The following is a 20253-nucleotide window of genomic DNA, read 5'->3' on the forward strand; positions in this document are numbered from 1 at the left end:
ATGCACGTCGTCTGCATACAGGTGTGGATGATGATACCGAGCACCAAGCACTATTGGCCCTTGAGGACCTGTTGAGAGAACAGATGGAATCTACAGGTATGTTCCCAAAAATAGTGATGCCTAGATCTACGACATTTCCTGCCTTATCGATATGCCCACAGGTTGAGATATTTTGCAAAATGGTGATTGAGGAATTTAAAAAGATCCCTACGAATATTTATAAGGACAATCTGTCATTTAAACAAAGACAAGCTTTAAAGGAGTTACAACAGATTAATGATGTGGTTATTAAGGCTGCAGATAAGGGCAGAAATGTTGTGATCTGGCCCATCGATAAATATGAAAAGGAAGCTTTTCGGCAGCTAAAAAATAAGGAAACTTATCAACAGCTAACGAATAATCCTACCACATCATTTGCTCAGTCTTTGGAGAGAATATTGTCTAATGCACTTGAGTCGGGTTTGATTCCCAAAAAAATCTTTGATCGACTCATGACCAGGAATCCTAGGGTGCCAACTTTTTATTTGTTACCCAAGGTCCACAAGGATCCGGTCAACCCCCCGGGTCGTCCCATTGTGGTTGGCATAGGGGGGCTATGCGATATGACATGTAAATTTATTGATTATTATCTGAAACCTATTGTCGAGACGCTGCCCTCCTATGTCAGGGATACCACCGATTTGTTGAATAAGATCAATGGGATTACCCTGGAGGATGACATGATCCTTGTGGCTATTGATATTGAATCACTGTATACGTCCATTAACCATGTGGATGGATTGGCTGCTGTGCGCTTTTATTTGGAGATGACGAGCCAGGATGGCCATTGGTGTGAATTTCTCATGGAACTTCTAGAATTCGTTTTGTTTCATAATTATTTTGTCTTTAAGGATCGGTTCTTCTTGCAGAGGCGTGGCACTGCCATAGGTGCGGCTTGCGCCCCGTCCTATGCTAACCTGTTTCTTGGTTTTTGGGAGAGGCAGGTTTTCTATGGGGGCGGGACGCTTGCCGTAAACCATGTGTAGTGCTGGCACCGCTATATCGATGACGTCTTTGCCATTTGGCAAGGGTCGTCATCTGACCTCCAGGACTTCATGCATTGTCTTAATCTAAATACCTTTAATCTTAAATTTACTTATAAATGGCATAGATCTAGTATTGAATTCCTGGATGTCTTAATTAGGGCCGATTCGGGAGGCCTGATTCAAACGGATTTGTTCCGTAAAGGAACAGCGGGGAACTCCCTACTACACGCGTCTTCTGCACACATTCCACCAATTATTCCTGCCATCCCCATTGGGCAATTTTTAAGAACAAGGCGTATCTGTTCTACAGAGATAATGTTTGAACAACAGGCCAAGGATTTGGGGCATCGGTTTAAGGCTAGAGGGTATAGTAATAGATGCATCAAACAGGGGTATAGGAGGGCTAAGCAGGCCTCATGTAATGATCTGTTGGCTAAATCCATCAGCACTCGACAAGATGAAACTAAGGACACTATCTGTTTTGTGTCCACATCTAACTGCCAGTGGGATCGGATGCGGAAAATCTTTGATAAATGTTGGCCCATTTTACATACTGATACCACTTTGGCAGCACATTTGCCATCACGACCTAGAATCATTCCTAGACGGAGCTGGAACTTAAAAGACCATCTAGTCAAAAGCCATTATGTACCCACAATACCAACAGTCCGTGGCTTAACCCGTATACAAGGATGTTTCCCTTGTGGGAGATGTGTTGCATGTCCGAATATTTGTAAAACTACATCCTTCACTACATCTGACGGAAAAAAGACTTTCTCTATAAAGAGTTATATTACATGCAACACATCAAATGTGGTGTATTATGCCTCTTGTCCTTGTAATAAAATCTATATTGGACTTACGTCACGAGAGTTTAAAGTTCGGGTACGCGAACATGTTAGGGACATACTGGCATCTAGAGATATTCAGGATATTTCCTGTCTAAAAACACTTCCGAAGCACTTTAAACTGTTCCATAGTGCCAATCCTAAGGGTTTATTAGTCCGTGGGATTGATAGGATTGATTGTGGCATTCGTGGGGGCAATGTTAAGAAGATCCTTGCACAACATGAGTGCAGGTGGATCGTGACATTAGATACCTTAGCTCCTGCTGGCCTGAATGAAACCAATACCTTTGCTCCCTTTCTTAATTAGGGATTGGTCTTAATAGACCTTAATTTGGGTTTCGAAATATTACGGTTTTTCCTTAAGTTTCACTGGGATAATAGTGATCTTGGCTATGACTCAGTCCATCCTTTTTTCCATTGTGGTCTGACTATCTGTCTGTGTCCTTGTTGTGTTTTTAACTTGGTTTTAATTTTTTGTGTCTGTTTTTTCTAGTTTATTTCACAGTTGTATTATTTCTGGCATCCATGTCTGAATGCGGAAGAGTTGGTTCCACAATATTTTTCATAACTATTTGGATCAGCAGTCGTCTTCTTTGGGAAACTATACTGCCTGCAATTTCGTGAAACATGGCTGAATATGATATCCAGAGGACAAACAAAGTTTAATGTATTTTGATATCTTTAATTTCCCACGCTTCACTGAAGAACTGCCATTATTAGGGGGGTTCTTGTGGGGGGGGGGTTGGTGTGGTTGCTTTCTATATATTGTTGATCTTGTTATGTCCAGACATCAAAGAAGAATTCTCTATATTTTTGTATCGCTTAATTAATGATGATTGTATGATGCTTTGTAATATTATACATTATGATATCCATTGTACTCTTATTCTAATATTTAATTGCATGTATCATAAGTGCCATTTATATGTATGATCTGGGGCATAGCTTGTTCCTATTTTAGAACGTCTTTCCTCCCGTAGACGGTATTTTACGATGGCGGGATTTCTCTGTGATCTATACTTAATACAACCTCTTTTGCATATTTGCATTATTGTTTCCCTTTTTATATGGCGTTATATTATAGGTACTGCTCATGTCTTTGATTGGTTGTATATTATTGCAATTATATAATGGGGACTCTTTTTGGACCTTTTTTTCTAGCAACCATGGATTTTTTTCTTATTATGATGTCCCCCTCCCTCGCTCTTGTATCTTGCTTGTGAGCAGCCTAACGATCTGTTCAGACCCCACCATTATGGCCGCTTGCAGTGTCTCCGAGAACGTGGCGCTGATCCTGAGCGCATGCGCGGTGTGCCCGACATTGGTCGCGATGCTCCGGCCATCATATTGTGGGCCGCTGCTCACTGATGGCGGCGGGTCATCGCGCGGTTACCATGCGGCTACACTGGGCATGCGCCGCTATTGATTAGTAACACCTGGAATGCTGCATTTATACATGGGTGCTTGAGGATAGATAGGCACTTCCCCTTGAGAAAGCCGAGGCAAAACGCGCGTCGGGGTTGAGCGCAGTATCCTCCCTGCATTTATATTCCCCTATGGGTAAGTGGCATGAACAATAAAGATATTGGGTATGATCCCAGAATTGATTGATATATTCCTTTGAGCCAGCAATTGCTTATATAATCTTAGCATTACATTATATACAGCACCCGGTTCTTTTTAGGTATATAGAGACATTGTCTCGGGATAAGTTGCACAATACGCTTTGGTGCTTAGACTAAGCTTCATACTTGTAGCATATGGTGCTTTTGCCTGCTGTCACTTTATGTATAGGGACGTTTACCGTGCGCTACACTGGGATTATTCCTTGTATATCTACCTCTATTATGTGTTTATAAATGTCTGATATTGTTTTAAGATGTGTTAATAAAGATTTATTTTTCATTTTTTTCTTATATTTCTATTGTGGTTTATGGCTACTCTATTTTTTTCTTTATTTGCTGACCAAAGAGGAGTAGAGGGAAATAATGACTTCATGTGATCTAGACTGTATGCTTCTGTTAATACATCCTAGAATTGCATTTGCCTTTTTTATTGCTGTATCACACTGTTGACTCATATTCAGTCTGTAATCTATTAGTATACCCAAGTCTTTTTCACATGTGCTGTTGCTTAGCCCTATTCCTCCCATTCTGTATATGCTTTTTTCATTTTTATTGCCCAGATGTAGTACTTTGCATTTTTCTCTGTTAAAAACCATTCTGTTAGTTGCTGCCCACTGCTCCAGTTTATTTATATCTTTTTGAATCCTCTCTCTCTCTTCTCTAGTATTAGCTATTCTTCCTAGCTTTGTATCATCAGCATAGAGAGGCTAGATAGGGAGCAGAGGTAGGTGAAGATGAGGTATAGTTTGTGGCTATCTTTGTGAGTGGCTGCAGAAGACCATTGAGTGAGGCCGAAGGAGGAAGTGAGAGATAGAAGTTTAGTGGCAGCTAAGAGGGAAGTGTCAATGGGGATGTTGAAGTCACCCAAGATGATAGTGGGGATATCAGTGGAAAGCAAATGAAGTACCAGGTGGTGAAGTGGTCAAAGAAGGTGGTGGCTGGCCCTGGAGGGCAGTATATGACAGCTAGTTGGAGGGGGAGTAGATGCACACAGAATGCACCTCAAAGGAAGGGAGGGTGGCAGTGGGATTGGGGTGAAGGAGCAGATATCTGACAGGAGAAAACAACTCCTCCACCATACTTGCTGCTGGGGCGGGGGGTGTGGGAAAGGTGGAATCCACCATACGAGAGTGCAGCAGGAGAGACTGTGTCAGAGGGGGTGAGCCAGGTTTTGGTGATGGCGAGAAAGGATAGTTTGTTAGTAATAAAAAGATCATGGATGAAGGAAAGTTGGTTGCAGACAGAGCGAGCGTTCCACAGAGCTCCTGTTAGCGGGACTAAGGAAGCTGGGGCCGGGCGAATGTGTATAAGGTTGGAGTGGTTACGGACAGTTGTGATTGGGCGTGGATGGGAGGTAGAAATGACTGTGGAAATGTGGTGAGGAGGACCAGGATTTGGAGAGATATTGCCCGCAGTGAGGAGCAGAGAGAGTGTTAGCAGGTGGGAGCAGGAGAGGGCATGAGGGGGCTGTCTGTTTTTGGAGACAGAGGATTGTGGGAGGAACAGATCTGAGGAAGAGGTGAGATGGATTGGAAGGATTGAAGAAGAGATGAACAGTTCCTTGCTTGGTGTAGGGATTAGTGGGGTTATCAGAAAGTGAAGGATTATAGGGGTGGAAACAAGCAAACATCGTTTACAGTGACTTTTCAGTTACCTTCTGGTTCAGTTCTGGATTAATTCATATCTCACACTTTTAAGATACACACTTATAGGATACACACTGCAGACTTAAGTCTTGGTACCTTGTGCTATGCAATATATGTGCTATAAAGTGCATTCTTGGTCAGACAATTAAGAGTGGACCAGATGCATATGATCAAGCCAAAGTAAACAAGGTCATAAATAACACTGGAGTAAAGCAGGGGGTTAGTTGAGAGACATACCGAGTGAATACTAGGAGCAGAGGTAAGAAGTCTGTGTGGAAAGCTGGGTGATGTACCGAGTGAATAGATGTCAATAAATTACAGTGGGGAAAAAAAATATTTAGTCAGCTAACAACTGTGCAAGTTCCCCCACTTAAAAAGATGAGAGCGGCCTGTAATTGACATCACAGGTAGATCACAACTATGAGAGACAAAATAAGATACATTCAGAAAATCACCTTGTCTGATTTGGCAAGATTTATTTTTCAAATTATGGTGGAAAATAAGTATTTGGTCACCTAAAAACTTGCAAGATTTCTTGCTCTCACCGACCTGTATCTTCTTTAAGAGGCTCCTCTGTCCTCCACTCATTACCTGTAGTAATGGCGCCTGATTGAACTTATCACTATAAAAGACGCCTGTCCACAACCTCAAACAGTCACACTCCAAACGCCACTATGGTGAAGACCAAAGAGCTGTCGAAGGACACCAGAAACAAAATTGTAGCCCTGCACCTGGCTGGGAAGACTGAATCTGCAATAGGCAAGCAGCTTGGTGTGATGAAATCAACTGTGGGAGCAATAATAAGAAAATGGAAGACATACAAGACCACTGATAAACTCCCTTGATCTAGGGCTCCTCACAAGATCTCACCCCATGGGGTCAAAATGAGCACGAGAACGGTGAGTAAAAGTCCCAGAACCACATGGGGGGACCTAGTCAATGACCTGCATAGAGCTGGGACCACTGTAACAAAAGCTACCATCAGTAACACACTACGCCGCCAGGGACTCAGATCCTGCAGTGCAAAACGTGTCCACTTGCTTAAGCCAGTACATGTCCGCGCCCGTCTGAAGTTTGCTAAACAATATTTGAAGGTCATATGGTCTGATGAAACCAAAGTAGAACTGTTTGGTAGAAACAAAACTCGTCATGTTTGGAGGAGACAGAATGCTAAGTTGCATCCAAAGAACACCATACCTAATGTGAAGCATGGGGGTTGCAACATCATGCTTTGGGGCTGTTTCTCTGCAAAGGGACTAGGACGACTGATCCGTGTACATGAAAGAATGAATGGGGCTATGTATCTTGAGATTTTGAGAGCAAACCTCCTTCCATAAGCAAGGGCATTGAAGATGACATGTGGATGAGTCTTTTTCAACATGATAATGATCCCAAGCACACCGCCAGGACAACAAAGGAGTGGCTTTGTAAGAAGCATATGAAGCTCCTGGAGTGGCCAGATCTCAACCCCATAGAAAAACTTTAGGGGGATTTGAAAGTCTGTGTTGCCCAGCTACAGGCCCAAAACATCAGAGGAGATCTGCATGGAGAAATGGGCCAATGTACCACCAACAGTGTGTGCCAACCTTGTGAAGACATACAGAAACCGTTTGACCTCTGTCATTGCCAACAAAGGATATATAACAAAATATTGAGATGAACTTTTGCTAATGACTAGATACTTATTTTGCACCATAATTTGCAAAATAAAGCTTGCCAAATCAGACAAGGTGATTTTCTGGATTTGTTTTCTCATTTTGACTCTCAAAGTTGTGGTCTACCTATGATGTCAATTACAGGCCTCGCTCATCTTTTTAAGTGGGAGAACTTGCACAATTGGTGGCTGACTAAATACTTTTTTCCCCCATTGTATGTGTAATAATGAGAAATAATACAGGAAAGTATTGAACACGCTTACTGAAATTTATTTAATATTTCTTACAAAAACCTTTGCTTGTGATGAAGCTCCAAGATGTGATTCAGACAAAACCTCTAACGGAAGATTTTCTGTAATGAGGCAGTATGGACGTCATCTGACCTGTGATCCGGCGGTGTCTGTCTTTTTAGGATTGAACAAAAGTGCCATCAGCCACAGTTTTGTGGACTTCTGAAAAGAACGAAATCGCGGAACAGAGGCCATACTTAGTCCAGAGTAACTCTGCTGCCTCACTATAGTGAATGGATCCCTCGGAGGTTTCAGCTGAATCACATCACTCGTAGGTTTACACGGAAATATAATGGTAGTGCTCAGCGTAGAGCGCAGGATAAATGTGAACTGATCTAAAATATTGTATCTGAAAATGGTAATACAAGCTTCAACTAAACCCACAAAAGCATGTCCCCACTCAGGTCCATCATCTTCTAATGGAAATATAGGGGGCTTCCACATTACTGGTAGCACAAAGACTCTGGAAAAGCACTATGGCTCCTCCTTTCCTAAAAGAAACGCAGCAAAATTTGTGCTCTCAAATCAAAGTGCCCAAGTATAGGTTCTGTATATTTTTTTTTTTTTTTATTTTTTTTTATGTCAATAAAAGGTAAACTAAACTTTAACCATTAAAAAAAAATGTGGATATAAAGCAGAATTTGTAAATATTAACCATTTTATGCAGAATGTCTATAATAAGGGAAAAATGCATTATTTTAATGTTATTTTTTATATTTTCTTAAAACAAATTATATTGACTTACATTTACCACTAACACAAAGAAAAATGCCATACAATGATAATACACTTTGGAACAATTCTAAACATCTCAATGATTCTAAGTGGCCTGGTCAGGAAGGTGAAGACAGACGGTGGTGGGAAGAGGTTAAAGGGCTTGTTCACTGCTAGACGACCCCTGCTTAAATCACTTTTGGTCCCCATTCAAAATAAAACAATGGATACTCGTCTCACGCAGCAACACCGTTCCCACTATGCCCTTTCTGGCAGGCCACGTGGCATCCTGAATGAGTTACGAGGCCTTCACAAAAAAAAAGCTTTCCAAATGTGAAATTGATCATGGATGTGACCAGTTTCCTGCATCTTAATGGGGTGGAAACCACTCTAAGATAGCCTCTGCTTTTCAAGAAGTCTCCGTTCATGACACAAGTGGTCAGATGCAGGCCCCTAACCGGAGGGTGGACCACAGGTCCCCGATTAAGAAGATCTGGAATGTCTGGAAGGACCCATAGGCGTAAACGGAAGGGAAGTAAATTGGTGTGAACCAAGCCATTTTGAGATAAAAGGGCGTCATCGGACTAATTCTGTCCCGGTCTTCTCACTTTCCTTAGAACCTTTGAAAGGAGACCAAAGAATATCCCTGAGGAAGGTGCCAGGAAGGGTGCCGAAACGCGTAGGAAGGAATAAAGTACTTTGTTACAACATCTTGCATCCCAGGTGATTTTGTGGACTCAGCAGCGCGGACTGTGGCACACCTTGCTTCCCATATTCTCTCAAAGAGTAGGGAAGGCATAATTCAGAGACAGACTCTAATTTTGACAAAGAGCAGCTATCCCTACAGGTCAATCCTTGAGTTTAGGGAGTAGACTAGGTATGATGTGTCCTTGTGCCTGGAGACAAAACAGGTCTATTCTTGGCAACTGTAGAAAAAAAAGCCTTGGGCCACATATCCAAATATGTTGATCCAACGCCACCAGGCAAAAACTTACAAAACTGAAGACGAGGTTTTTATTTTAACATTTTGATCATACTGTGAAGCCACTGCCTCATCACACCTCTCAGTGGGCCATTAACTTTTTGTAGCCTTAAAAGGTCCTGCACCTTACAGCATGGGTGATTGATCCAAACACCACTCTTTGCCACCTGAGGAAGACAGAATAACCTGTTGAAACCCGTTGTGGATTTACTAAAAGATTGATTACTAGTTTAGGCCCTGTTTTTGCGCTCCTGCTGACCGGCTTTCATCCAACTTTGCACCTCCCTTCCTCGTCTGAGGCACCCGGCTGGAGCTGAATTACATCACCCAAAGCTGCGCTTAGCTGGCGCTCCCCTGTGACCGTCTTACCTTGACTGAATTTACAAGGTTTATGACCACTTTATATAATGTGTTCAAAATGCTGGCCATTGTGTTGGATTGTCTATGCAACACTCTTCTCCCACTCTTGACACACTGATAGCAACACCGCAGAAGAAATGCTAGCACAGGCTTCCAGTATCCGTTGTTTCAGATGCTGCACATCTCACATCTTCACAGCATAGACAATTGCCTTCAGATGACCCCAAAGATAGAAGTCTAAGGGGGTCAGATTGGCCACCAAGGTCTCCCATTCAACTGGCCCATGATGACCAATCCACTTTTCATGAAACTGTTCATGTAGGAATGCTCGGACCTGACACCCATAATTGATGGTATGGTATTTGGGGTACAAAGGTAGTGGGGCCAGTCTTCATCAATGGAAACCTCAATGCCACTGGATATCTGAAATTGCTCCATGATGACCTGTTGCCCTCTTTATGCACTGAAGAAGGCACGCTCCCTGAGTTTTTCCAGCAAGATGGTGCCCCACCTCATTATGGGTGTCAGGTCCGAGCATTCCTACAAAGAATGTGACCCCTTAAATTAGCCTTAAGACTTACGTTATGAGGCACAGCGCAGGGCCGCCACTAGGCTCTGCCCCCAGCATTGCCTCCTCCAGTCAGCTCCTCCTCCAGCAAAAGCAGACCAGCGCACGGCCAGCGTACCCAACGCTAAATATAGGAGTACACCGGTTGCAGGCAGAGTCATGCGCCCATAGGAGGAGCTGACCGGAGGAGGCGCAGAGCTTAGCTGCGGCCCTGCGCCTCATAATGCAAGTCTGAAAGTAGCCTTAGACTAGCATTTCTTCTGCGGTGTTGCTGTCAGTGTGTCAAGAGTGGGAGAAGAGGGTTGCATTGAAAATCCAGCACAATGGTCAGCACTTTGGACAGATTTATAAATGGTCATAAACTTGTAAATAACTCATGAAAGAATAAAGTTGCATTAAAACCAAGCACGTCCTTGTTTTTCTTGTGAAATTCTCAATAAGTTTTATGCGTCACATGACCCTCTTCCTACTGGAAAAAATAAAGTTGAATCCAAAGTGGCTGATTTCAAAATGGCCACCAAGGTCACCACCCATCTTGAAAAGTCCCCCCAATATAATAATGTGTCACAAACAGGAAGTTGATATCACCAACCATTTCCATTTTATTTAGATTTATCCATGTAAATGGCCCACGCTGTATTAGAATACTCAAGTCTTTCACACCTGCTGTTGCTTAGTTCTATTACTCCCATTCTGTAGATGTAATTTTTAATTTTTCTTGCCCAGATGTAGAGTCTTGCATTTCTCCCTGTTAAATACCATTCTAGTAATCGCTGCCCATTATTCAATCTTTTTGAAATCAGGGTCTCTGCCTCTACATTCTGCTGCTCCTTAGCAAAACAAATCCTAACATTTTGTGGGTCTCATCATTAAAAAGGTTACAGAATCTACATCTAAAAGTCCCAATGCTGATCCTGAAATAAAGAGTTTTTATTCAAATAAAACAAAATCAGTTATAAAACCAAATTAAAAATGCAACAGCTGCTCACAATAACCAAGTCTCAGAGGCCCTTGAAAATGAGAGGTCATCTGGTTCGCATGGCCCACAGCACCAGTCACTCATCGGCTGTGATTTATATACGGTTCAGTCTATATAAGACAATTTATAACAAAAAAAAAATAAAAAGTGGAAAGGAAGATCTCAGATTCCAAGACTCATGTTTCAGAGGCACCTGAAAATGAAAGATGATCTGATCCGAATAGTGGCATCCGGTAGTCCTCCCCGCCATTATAGGGCTTTGCCACAAGACTGACAGCACAAGATGTGACCTTGCTGGGGTGAGTGGGTGGTAAGGAGCATCAAGAGTAACCAGTTATGTAAAATTTCACAAAGACGGCCATTAAAATTTTTAGTCTACAGCTGACCACATGCAGCCTATCCCATTAATTCAATCGGGAGTTCAGGAGGATCGCACTCTCCATTTTCTTCATGGTCGGCCTTGCACCGGTTCGGTGTGTGGTGAATTTCAATGAGCAGTTCATAAAGACATGTCCCAATGACCCCACCGATCATGGGACCCACTACAGGTACCCACCACCAGTGACCTCCAGCCCTAGAAGATAAAGATATACCATCAGAACAGACCAATCCCAGGTTACATTATGGTAAATTTGAGCCAGCTGGGGATGCTGGAAGATTTCAGCTCTGAAGTTTACAGAAATATTAAGAGTTCTATGAACTGACAATGGTTCAACTGCAAGACACATCCACTTTCCCATATTTAAGTGCTTTTTAGCAGAGCTAAGTGAAATAAGAAGAGTTCTCAAGTTACCTGAAGACTTCTAGGCCCCAGCCAACACACGCTGTGAAGATTCGGGGGGCCAGGTCCCGGGCTGGATTAATGGGGTATCCACAGTTGAATCCCATAGAAAGGCCAACGAGCAGGACTATCAGACCAATCACAAACGGCTGAAGACCCCGGGGGGGCTGCATTATTATTTTCATCAATAATGGCTAGAAGGCAAATCATTAAGGCAGCAGTGGCGATCACCTGGGGCAAAACAGAAGAAAATAGGTATTAGACCTACCGGTAATGATGTTTCCAGGAGTCCATCCTGACAGCACCATGGAGGACGTCCTCCTCCTCCTTACAGGGACAGGAAAGCACACGAGAGGTTAAAAGGCCATGTCCCACCCCCTTTCCCTCAGTGATTTGACAAGTACCACAAGGTGGATGATGCTAGTAACGGTTTAATGAAACAATCATATTACAGCATATGACATAACATAATACAACATAGTATAACATAACAGGGAGGGAACTACCCGTGCTGTCAGGATGGACTCCTGGAAACATCATTACCGGTAGGTCTAATACCTATTTTCCAGGACGTCCACCTGACAGCACCATGGAGAGTACCAAAGCACCTCCTCAGGGTGGGATTACTGCCTGGAGAACTTTTCTCCCAAATGCGGTTTGTTGGCCAGCTAACACATGTAGTTTGTAATGTTTGCAGAATGTATTAAGACTAGCCCAGGTTGCCGCTCGACAAATTTGATCAACTGACGCCCCCGCCCGCTCGGCCCATGAGGCCGATACCGCCCTCGTAGAGTGGGCTTTTAAGGAATCAGGCGGGCTGGCGCCTTCAGCCTGGTAGGCATCCGAGATTACTGAGGTAATCCAATGCGCGATGGACGCCTTAGAGGCCTTCTTCCCTTTATTCCTACCTCCAAAGAGAACGAACAGGTTCGGGTCGACACGCCAACTATTGGTGGCCTCTAGGTATTCTATAACTGCGCGCCTCACGTCTAGCGAGTGGAGCCGCCGCTCCTTCTCATTTCGGGGATTATCGCAGAAAGAGGGTAACACTACCTCCTGGTTCAGATTTCTTGTAGAGACTACCTTCGGGGTAAATGCCAGGTCTAACCTTAGGATTATACTATCCTCGCTTATCTGGAGGTATGGATCCTTAGTGGATAGGGCCTGGATCTCCCCTATTCTTTTGGCCGTGGTAATGGCTACTAGAAAGGCCGTTTTACGAGTGAGAGCAGGGATGGCTATCTTCTCACTAAGGGCGAAAGTGTCCGAGCAGAGGAACCGAAGTACCAGGCCCAGGTCCCATGGCGGGGTGAGCTGCCTAATCGTGGGGCGCAGGCGCTGTGTGGCTTTTATAAACCTTATCACCCAGGGATGTGCAGCTAACTGATAATCGAAGAAGGCGCTCAAAGCTGAAACCTGGACTTTTAGAGTGCTGGGCTTGAGGCCTTTATTAAAACCTGCCTGCAGGAACCCTAGTATGTTAGGGAGATCAGGGGGTGCCTGCCACGAGCTCGGACCTGCCACCCTCCAGACAGAATCTTTTCCATATCTTCCGATAAATTGCCGACGTCACCGGCTTCCTGCTGGCCTGTAGGGTGGATATGACTTGCTCCGACAATCCTTTTGCCTTCAGGATGTCCCTCTCAGGATCCAAGCTGATAAATGGAGTCTTGCTGGGTCCGGGTGGTGGATCGGGCCCTGGTGGATGATGTTCTCCCACAAGGGCAGCTCGACTGGATCTTCTACTGCCATGGCTCCCAGAAGGGAAAACCAGCTTCTCCTCGGCCAGTATGGCACTATCAATATCACTCTTGCGTGGGGTCCTCGCGTATCTTTCTGAGCACTGCCGGTATGAGGGCCAGTGGTGGGAACGCATAAGAGAGGGATTCTCCCCAAGTCTGACTCAGGGCGTCTACGCCTTCTGGATGGTCCATCGGATTTAGGGAGTAGAATCTGGGAACCTTCGAGTTCTTCCGGCTTGCGAAGAGATCTATACTGGGGTTCCCCCAGCGCTGACAAAGCTGGTCGAAGATCTCTACGTTCAATTCCCACTCTGTCGGGTGGATCTGTTGTCTGCTCAGGTAGTCTGCCACTTCGTTTTGGGAACCCTCTAGATGTACCGCGGTCACGGATCGAACTGTCCGTTCTGCCCACGTGAATATCTTTTCCGCCAGTGCCTGTAGTGGTTGATGTCTGGTTCCTCCTTGGTGTTTCAGGAATGCCACTGTCGTTGTATTGTCGGATAAAATGCGAACATGACGACTCTTTAGTACCGACCGGTTTCTCCGCAACGCTTCCCAGACCGCGAAGAGTTCCTTGAAATTGGAGGATCTGGCCTTGATGCTTGCTGGCCACTTCCCCTGGAAGATCTTCCCTTCTATGTGGGCTCCCCATCCCCATGCACTTGCGTCTGTGGTGACTACCACATATGGAGAGGTTGTCCAATGCACGCCCACCTGAAGGTTCCTGGCCTGTAACCACCAGCGAAGGGACTCCTTTTCTCGTCCTGAGAGCCTTAGGGGTTTGTCTAGCGACGCCTGACTCCTGTCCCACCTCGCGAGAATCTCTCTTTGTAACAACCGCGAGTGGAATTGGGCCCAACGGACGCACTGGATGCAGGCCGTCATGAGGCCCAGGACCTCCATTGCTTCCCTTATGGAGCATTGACGCTTCAACAGGCCTCTGGTTCTGGCCTGAATGGACTTCTGCTTCTGCTCGGGTAGCCAGGATATTCTGTCGGCTGAGTCTAGGAGGACTCCCAGGAATACCTTTCTGGTGTCTGGTGTGAGGTCCGACTTCTCCCAGTTGATCACCCAGCCCAGGAACTCCATCACAGTAGTTGTTCGGATCCTGTCTCGGATGAGCGCTTCTTTGGATCTTGCCACCAGTAAGAAGTCGTCCAGGTACGGCACAATCACAATACCCTGATCTCTCAGGTAGGCCACCACCTCTACCACCAGCTTTGTAAAGATCCTGGGAGCTGAGGCCAGCCCGAATGGAAGACCCTGGAACTGGAAATGGCAGGTCCGGGCTGGTGAACTGATCGCGAACCTTAGTAGGCCTTGGGATGAGGGATGAATAGGAACCTGATAGTATGCCTTTTTTAGGTCTAGGGTGCACATAACTGCGTCCCTGTCTATCAGAGGAATTGCGGATCGGATTGATTCCATCCGGAACCTCCTGTATCTGACCCAAGCATTTAGTGGCTTCAGGTTTATGATGGTGCGGGCCTCGCCGGATTTCTTTGTGATTGCAAACAGGGAAGAGTAGTGCCCTTTCCCTCTTTCTGACAGTGAAACTGGTATTATGACCCCTGAGTCTAACATGTCCTGAAGATCCGACCACATTGCGGAGTCCTCCTGGACGACAGTGGGGGCAATATATCTGTCGGGGGGAGGAGAATAGAGCTCTATCCTGTAACCTTCCCTGATGGTTCTGAGGACCCACTGATTGTTGGTGACTCGTGACCAGTTTGCTGCAAAGTGGCGAAGTCTCCCCCCAATGCCTATGGCGTCATTGTCTCCTCGATCTAGAAGTCGATGCAAATGGGGGACCTCTGTTCCTCCCACTTTGGCTGAAGGAGCCTTTGTAGGAGCTTCTATTAGACCTCGCCCGGCCCCTAAACTCTGACTGTCCTCTGAAGAAGGAGCCTCTCCGAAAGGACTGGGACCGCCTGGGCTTTTCTTCCGGGAATCCCTTATTCTTATCGGACACCAGCTCAAGGATATTATCCAGGGCTGGACCAAACACCCTCAGACCCGAGAAAGGGATGGCACATAACCCTTCTAAAGCAAAGTTATCCCCCGACCAGGATCTAAGCCAGACTGCTCTCCGGGCCGCATTAGAGAGGGAGCTGTTTCTGGCCGCAAACCTAACTGATTCCGCCGACGTATCCGACAGGAACGCCGTGGCTGATTTCAAGAGAGGAAGAGATGCTAGTATCTCTGACCTCGGGGTTTTGTTGGTTAGGTGTTCCTCCAATTGCCCCAACCACAGGAACATAGACCTAGCCACCGAGGTGGCCGCTATGTTGGCTCTAATCAGGGCCGCCGACGTCTCCCATGCTCTTTTTAACAAGACGTCCGCCTTTCTATCCATCGGGTCTCGAAGACCGGATGAGTCCTCGGCTGGGATAGCCGACTTCTTAGTAACCTTGGCGACTGGGACGTCGATCTTAGGGACTTCTTCCCACGCCCGAGTTTCCTCGGGATCGAAGGGCAGTCTATTTTTAAAGTCTCGGGAGAGTGTCAACCGACGCTCTGCTTCTTTCCACTCCTCCAGGATCATTGCTTTGATGTGCTCGCTTACAGGGAACACCACCTGTTTGCGGGACACCAGTCCTCCAAACATTAAGTCCTGTCTGGACTGTGGCTTAGGGACTTCTTCCATCTGCATGGTATTTCTGACCGTGCCTCGTCCGTATCCTCCAGTCTGAATAGGTACTTTCTGTTCTGCTCCTGACTATCCCCCAGGATCTCGCCTTCTTCCTCCTGATCTGAGTCCCGGAAATCGGATTCCTCGCTAGGGCTCGCCTCTGATACTGGGACTGGTTCCCACCTCGGACGCTTGCGACTTGGCCCAGGGCTGGGGGATCGACGCCGAGTTGTAGAGGCCTGAATCTCTTCCCTTATCAGCGACCTCATTTCGGAAAGTAGAGATGGCTGTTCCTCGCCTATGACCCTGGAGGTACAGGGACCGCATAGGGTCTTGCTATAGGTGTCTGGCAGCTTTACTCTGCACACCGGACATCTGACTGATTTGGAGGTGGCTTTTGCCGGGTCCTTCCCCGAGGGGGACTCTGCCGGGGTTCCCTTTTCCTGATAACATAAGGGGCACCTCATCAGATCTGGGCTGTGGGGACGGGTGGGGAGGGTGGTCTGCGCTATGCGCACTTACCCCTCCACCAGATGCAGTGTTGCCTTCCATCCCCTGGCGTCCGATGCAGTCACACAGCCTGGAACGACCTGTGACGACTCTGGAGAACGCTGTGGTCCAGGAGCGCGCGCGCCCTGGATTTGAAACCGGCGTCTGACGTCACCGGATGTGACGCTGGTAAGCCGCGCCTCCACTTCCTGCCGGGCATCTGCGCGCGACCGCGCTCGGCGCATGCAGGGAGCCGCCTCCCCGCCTGCTATGGCGCTCCGGCCTCCAATGCCCAGCCGTCGGCGTCGTCCTGCGGGTACTCGACCCGCCGCGGCCGATTGCGCCCACTTCTGTCGGTGCCCGCACGGCCAGCCGCCTGCGGGGAGCCGACCCGTCCTGGAGCAGAGAGCCCCCCCACCGGGAGGAACGGCTCCCTCCAGGAGCGTCGTCCTGCTCCTGGCCTTTGGAGCCGAGGGACTCCCCACCGGGAAGTTTCGGCCCCGGGACCTCTTGACAGGGGAAGGATTGGACCGGCCGCACAATCCCCTGGGCCCCTCCGGTAAGCTCTCGCGTGTCCCTCCGTGCAGGGACAGGAAAAACACTGAGGGAAAGGGGGTGGGACATGGCCTTTTAACCTCTCGTGTGCTTTCCTGTCCCTGTAAGGAGGAGGAGGACGTCCTCCATGGTGCTGTCAGGTGGACGTCCTGGAAAAGGACTTTATTTTAAACAGAAAAAAAACAAACAAAAAATGAAGTTGGGGGTGATCTTTGTCCTGGAGGAACAGACAGTCCATCAATAGAATGATTGTTCCATCTGGTCTAGATTCCAGCCATATATTTCAAACCTTCAGTTTCAGGAATGCTATGCCTGCTGCACAATATTTTTTTTTACTCTTCATTCGCCTTGTTGAGCCCCTGCCATGCAAGACACTGTACGCTGCCTGAATCTGTCTAGAAAGGACTGGAGGGAGGAGCATTGCAAGAAGGGGCCTGTTAGCTGGTCTTAGCCAATCAGCTTCCTGGTAGTGTGATACCATTGGCCAAGAGCAGCTGACTGATCTCACAATGCTCCTCCCCATGTCCTTTCCAGCTTGATGCAGACATAAGAGCTACAGTATTTTAGCTTGTAAAATAATTACTTTTTTTGCAGTTTATAGTCATATACTTTTTTCCAGTATAACAGCAGGAATTAGACTTTACCTGATCCACGAGTCCATTCACTAGACTCAGATGTTCTGACGGATAGGATGCAAATATCCCAGCAGTCGCCTGTGGTCCGTACACCGTCCAGTTGCCACCACTGTACGCGTGAAGGGCATCTAGAATGTACCAGTAAGACAAGAATCAGGAAGGGAATGATAATCTGGGACATTTCTCTGTATTGCAGGGACTGTGCTTGGTTTTCCTTGTGGAATCGTTACGAGTGTTCTCCTGTTTAGAAAGACAGTTTTTTACTTTGTGCAATCCCTTAACTTAGAAGGGTCTCATGGCTCAGCAGGGTGTGCGCCCTCTGAAAGGCCAAGATGTCAGGGGTAAACAGTGGTAAAAGCCAACCATCGTGTGTACAGTTACCCCGAAACCCCTCCGCATGTGGCAAGTATTACACAGCCCCCTTTAACTTCAACGGTCTGCTGATACAATGCAGTCGTGCTGGTTCATCCAAAAGGGAAAATGATTTCTTACCAAAATACAAACCAAATACTAGGCATGCGCCAATAAAAGAGCCGAGGAATTGTGCCAGAAAGTAGACGAGCATCAGCTGCCAGGTGGTCTTCTTTAGGAGGAACATTGAGAACGACACAGCCGGATTGAGATGGGCACCTGCAGAGCAACGGACATTACTTACCAGAAACCTAGTACATGAACACAGTGACTGCACCAGCAGAATAGTGAGTGCAGCTCTGGGGTATAATACAGGATGTAACTCAGGATCAGTAATGTATGTACACAGTGACTGCACCAGCAGAATAGTGAGTGCAGCTCTGGGGTATAATACAGGATGTAACTCAGGATCAGTAATGTAATGTATGTACACAGTGACTGCACCAACAGAATAGTGAGTGCAGCTGAACTTTTTATATGGATATTCTACACAAGAAAAATAAAGTAAAACTGGGTAAATACCTATGAGAAGACACCATTTTCTAGTTACCCGCTCACCTGAGACTCCAGCACAGACATAGGCACCAGCACTGACAGCAAAACCAAACGCCATATTGACGCTTAGAAACTGAGCTTTGGCTAAACCACTCAGCTCCATCTGAGCCACAGAACCGCAGCCAAATAGCTAAGGGAAGAAAAAAAAATATATATATATGTAGTCTTTTTGGAAGGGACCACTTATATTTTAGCTATACTGAGCCCCTCAGCCACCGTACACCTATATAAAATGAGTACTGTATAGTATAGGGCGCTACTCCTTGCACCTTACGGAAAGAGGTTCCACAGCAGCAAAAGTGGATTATAGGGAATAACGCCTTACGTACAATTAATATAAAAGTCCCTAAAAACTCCGCCAGCCCGCAGCGCACATAAAGATTAGTTGTCTTAATCTTTTGTTTCAACTTTTCCAGGAGCGGCAGCTGATCATCCATGTCCGCCATGATCCTGACCCTCTGATGGAAGCTTCTTTGCCGCCACAGCTGCACTTTATGGACTTGATCCATGGAAATTGGCTCTGATGTAAGTGCAGCTGATTCTGAGCTCCAGTAACTCATTCATTGCCAGGCAGGTTAATTGTCAGAAGTCAGCTGCCATTTACTCCAATTTTGGGGTGGAATGTTTTGTCTTTTAAGATATATCGGCCTGGCCATTCTAAGGCTTGTTTCACATTTGCGTTTTTTGCGCCCGCATGCGTCATGTGCACCTATGTTTAACATGGGGGGGCGCATGGTCTAGCATCTGCACGCGTTCGTATGCTTTTTAGCGCGCATGCGTTTTTCGTCATGTGCGCCCAGGCGCGCCAGACGCAACCTGTTGCATTTTTGGGTCCGTCCAACGGCGTAAAAAAACTCATGCGCATGGAATGCGACAAAATAACGCATTACAGTCTGTGGCAACGCAGGCATGCGCATGGACATGCGCACGCATGCGTTTTAAGAGTTAACATGGCTAGAAACTGCTTAAAACGCATGCGCCTAAAAACACAAACGCATGCAAAGCGCATGATGCATTTTTTGCATGCGTTTCTATTGCGCACGAAGCGCAGCGCTAAAAAACGCTAATGTGAAAGTAGCCTAAGAAAAAAAATATTGACGGGGTAAGTCTTGGCAAATTAATTAGTTCAAGTTTTGTTAATAAATTTGTGATATTTTGGACTCTCCTAAAGTCTAAAAATGAAATCCAGTAGGCGTAAATTTGTGACAAACAAAAAAAGATGCCCAAAAATATTATGGAAAAAAAAAATGCTCAAAAAACATTGAACACTTTGTGCTCAGAACAACAGCAAAAAATTGGTGGAAAAAAAATCTTCATGAAGAAAAGCTTGCGGTTAGTGAAGCTTCTTCTACTTTATATATTCAACGGGTTCACAAAAGATGTCGTGTGCACTGACGCTTAGTTTGGGATCAGACGAGATTCTGAAAAATCGTCCGCGTTTCACCCTTCTTGTGTCCGTATTTCACATCGGTGTGCGATCTGCTTTTATACTTCAACATCAATACAGTTTCCTATATTAATATCTGTAATGTGTCCGTGAAGATCTGATGCTACACAGACGATCCATATGGGATCTGATTTAGGGCAGGCTATGATCTCTTTTTTGCAAGGACACTCAGTCCGTGTGCAGAAAAACCGTCGTTTTGGGTAGTTTTGAGAAGGACTTGGAGAGTTTCCACTCAGTTTCTGCTCCAAAAGGGTTTGTGGACACAACACATTTTCTGGCAGATTCTGCCTGTATTGCACCTAAAAAAGCATTAA

The 20253-nt window shown here is 46.0% G+C and overlaps 1 pseudogene; it reads right to left on the reverse strand.

Moving 5' to 3' along the window:
- Window positions 1-10183: 10183 nt before the first annotated feature.
- LOC141091531 (aquaporin-3-like) lies at window positions 10184-19016 on the reverse strand (annotated as a pseudogene).
- Window positions 19017-20253: the final 1237 nt, after the last annotated feature.

Source organism: Dendrobates tinctorius, unplaced genomic scaffold, assembly GCF_039654945.1.
Source record: "Dendrobates tinctorius isolate UK_male_01 unplaced genomic scaffold, ASM3965494v1 ptg000054l, whole genome shotgun sequence".
NCBI lineage: Eukaryota > Metazoa > Chordata > Amphibia > Anura > Dendrobatidae > Dendrobates > Dendrobates tinctorius.